Genomic DNA, 4,040 nt, shown 5'->3' with positions numbered 1-4,040 from the left:
ACAAATCAGTAAATGCACCAAAAATAGCAAATTATGTCAGAAAGGCTTGAAAGTCATCATTTATTTGTGAGTTGTTTTTTTGCTATATTTAGAGTTTTTTATATCTATACCTATACTAATTCTAGACATCCAAAAAATTCTCACGTATATTAGATTTTACGAGCCGTTAATCTGGTGGGACCAAATTATTACAGTGTAGATCGACTCATGAATTCCATCATAAAACCTATCTCAACAGCCAAAAAAAACTAAAAGACCAATCTTAGGTATCCATCTCTCACGTCTCTCTTTGGCAAACTCTCACGACTCCTAGAAAAACTAAAAAAAACAATTTGTATCCACCTCTCTCTCACGTTTGTCTCTAGCAATCTCTCACGGCTCAAATCTTTCTAACCTTGGACTCTCCTGTTTCTCTCGGAAAGAAGATGCATAGGAGATCTGAACGTCCTCCGCTAACCATCCCAAGTTGTTTTTCTTGGGAAAAAAGACTTGAGTAAATCGTTTTCACCTTGGACTCTCACCGTTTCCTTAAGAATAAGAAATATAGGAAATCTGAGCGTCCTCTCCCAGCAATCCCAAGTTATTTCGTTGAAAAAAACATTCATAAGTTGTCGGACGCTAGATCCTACAGGTATTGTCATTCTTTATTATTCCCCGCACGTGGCTCCGGTTCTTCGTCGTTGCATCCGATGACCATTGTTGTGCATCGGGTCTTCTGTTTCGTTAGCCCTAGCATCTCACTTCTTGCATCTTTCTCCAGGACAGGTCTGCTGTATCGCCGCGCCTATCATTGCTGAGGGGTGAGCGCCCTTGCTATCAGGTATCAGGCTACTTTATGTTTATGCCATTGCCACTTGCCAGCGGCCGGATGCCCTCCCCAACTAGATTACGCGCCCCTAATTGTACTGCCTCCAGCCACTATGGTGCCGAAGCTCCAGCCCATTTAATCCGAGGTTTTATCTCTTCTCGACGTCCCAAACGCTTCATCTCTATGGTGCTTGGTGATGGCACAAATATGGAATCGATGGATAGTAGGATTTATGGATGCATAGTTAGATACTTGAAGATGAAAATATGGAATAAAAAGATGCATACACAGATGATTGGATTCTCAGTACGGTTATAGAGAGAAAAATGATCTATTACGACATGCCCATGCAAGGTGCAGAGGCTATCATGCCTCCATGTCCTCAAGGGGTCATCCCTAAATCAGAGATTGCACATACTCTTGAAAAACTCCCTGGTACGGATCGACTAGAGTAATGTCGTTTGTTTGATTTAATTGTCCGTTATTTTCTTATGATCTGCTCTTACCAGTGGAAAGATTTAAGCTATTCAAGTGTCACACGTGTTCTTTTTCTGCAGCTCATTGCTGGCGAGGAGACATAGGCTCCTGGATACTTAGAGACAGAACGATGCCCATATGACTGCTAGAACATAATGTAAGTATGAAGCTTCTTAAGTATGGGAATTATTTATAAGCACAAGTCTTTAGTTCAAAGATATGATCAAACATCATGAGCACAGCCCGCAACAATATGGCGCTCCTTAGCTCATGGTGTTTATATGGTGGAGAGCACTTTAAGCCTATAAAATCGCGCTTAAAGGTTAAAATCATCAGCAAACATTTGGATTTCATCTATGTATATGGAATAAATAGATGCATACACGGATGATTGGATTCTCGGTATGATTAGATAGAGATAAATGATCTATTGCGACATGCCCAGGCAAGGTGGAGACGCCGTACATGCCTCCATGCCCTTAAGGTCATGCCTGAATTAGGGATTGCACATACTCTTGCTGATCTCCCTGGTAGTGTTCGACTCGATTAAGGAAGTTTGCTTCATTTAATTGTACGCTATTTTCTGATCTTCTGCAAATACCAGTGGAAATATTTAAGTTATTCAAATGTACAAATGTTGTTTTTCTGCATCTCACTGGCGGCAAGGAGACATAGGCTCATCGAGACTGAGGAAAGAAAGAAGCCGATATGACTTCTGGAACATAACGTAAGTATGAAGCTAAGTATGGGAAATTATTTGTAAGTACAAGTCTTTAGCTCACAGATATGATCAAACATCATGAGTACTGCCAGCAGCAATATGGTGGTCCTTAGGTCATCGTGTTTATGTTGGAGAGTACTTTGAGTCTATAAAATCGCACTTAGATGTTAAAATCATCAGCAAACAACATTTGGATTTCATCTATAGATAGTGTGACGGAACTAAAGAATCACAGTTTTTTAAATATTATATGAAATATAGTATTTTCTGTATAGTACATAAAATATATTGGTAAACAGAACAATGATATAGTTCCGTGATTTGTTTTAGGCAACTGCTCAAGTCTTGAAGATGACTATAACACTAAAGTGATGTGAAATATTATGAAAAGGTTATTTTGGAATATATGCAACATGATATTTTTTTCTTGATCTTCAATATCAGTGAACAAGTCAATATTTGCAGGAAAAGGTCTCAGACAGTCGGGGTAATGGGGCGTCTGTGAAGGTCATGATAGGTGTGCGACATCATCAGCGGACTTCATAGAATTTAACATTAATTAGATCTTCCATGGGACAAACTGCGAGGGGTTGTCTTTGAGTTTGCCCATGTTGCCAAAAGTGCCAGTTCTGGGAGAAATTTCTACTTTTTACTTGATCCAATATACGGGCACACTAATAGTTCAGTAGCCTTTGTCGGTTGTCAATATCGTCATTGGTCAAGCTTCTCTAGGTGTGAAGATTGTCTGTACTCAATTTCTCGCCCAGTTCCTATATAGACTTTTTAGTCCGTTGGTTCAATCACACTGTTAGGCCATGCAGTTCCTAACTGAATACAAACTACATGACAACTAAGAGCTAATCTTTCTTTTCAATTAAAGTCTTTGATCTTAAAATCTCCACATTGTAATATGGTTGTTTGTGACACAAATATTACTGCAAAGTAGAGATAAGTGGTTTTTGTAGCTTAGAACAAAGAAAATTAGTCATTGAAAAATATGTTAACTGTCCTATGCAACTGGAATTGTCATTTTGGCCAGCAAAAGTTTTTACTTAGATGATATTAATTCCAGCTTTGGTACATAGTTATATTTTCGAAGATATTGTCTTCCGATGTCCAATAAAAATCTGCTTTTCATCTCTGTTTCATGAAAGGCATAGGCCAAAAATCATGGACTCACTTTGTAGGTGCCTAATGTATCCTTTTGTCAAGCAGGACCGCATGGTTAAGATTGCAATTTGTCATAAGTTCTTATGCCGTGAAGTTACAAAGCAAGGTGACATTCACACTTCCAATTTTTTTTTGCTCCTAATTATAAACAACACAGAATTTGTTTGCATGTTGAAAACAACTAAAATTGATTCCGAAATTACTATTAGGTTTTCATTTAAACTATATATGTCTTACAAAAATAATTATATTAATCTTCACCCACACTATTCATCTTCCTTTTGTATATATATATACTTCAATTTTGTTTAATGTTTTGTAAAGGTATATATAGTCCAAATTTTTGTGTAAACCAGTGAGCATCACAAGGCACCGGTGATCTGCCTGCATGCGTCCGATTTATATAACCATTTGATTACTTAAATGCACTAGCACTTGATTTGCGAGATTAGGGAAATAAGTCAGTGACTACTACAAATTCAGTCAGGGAAGAGACTTTTATTTAATGATGTATAATCAAGAGATGATATCGGAGGTGTACTGTTGTTGCAAAATTACTATGATTTTAGAAAAAAAAATACAGAAATTTTGATAATTTTTTTTGGAGAAAACGAATTCGTTCTTTAATGATGTTTAAAGTCTACAATCATCGAACAATCCCACTCAAGTATTTTAGAATGATTACACATGAAGAAACCATATATTTCTCATCGTAACAACATGGTAGAAACTCATGGGCTCATAGTTATTTAAGTGTTTGGTAGAATGCCATCATTATACAGATCATGCTTATTTCTATGGTTCAATAATTATGCACTATGTTTACGAAAGTTTAAGCAGTTTTATTTGTTGGTTTTTGTATTA

General features: G+C 37.1%; 1 long non-coding RNA gene across 1 annotated transcript; it reads left to right on the top strand.

The window, feature by feature from the left end:
* Positions 1-486: 486 nt before the first annotated feature.
* On the top strand, positions 487-2,806 carry LOC123117795 (uncharacterized). Its single transcript, XR_006457518.1, has 3 exons — positions 487-631; positions 761-1,243; positions 1,366-2,806. It is a non-coding gene; the product is annotated as an uncharacterized lncRNA (long non-coding RNA).
* The last annotated feature ends 1,234 nt before the right edge of the window (positions 2,807-4,040 follow it).

The sequence above is a fragment of the Triticum aestivum genome, chromosome 5B (genome assembly GCF_018294505.1).
Source record: "Triticum aestivum cultivar Chinese Spring chromosome 5B, IWGSC CS RefSeq v2.1, whole genome shotgun sequence".
NCBI classification, from domain to species: domain Eukaryota; kingdom Viridiplantae; phylum Streptophyta; class Magnoliopsida; order Poales; family Poaceae; genus Triticum; species Triticum aestivum.
This window is presented reverse-complemented; position numbering and strand designations above follow the sequence as displayed.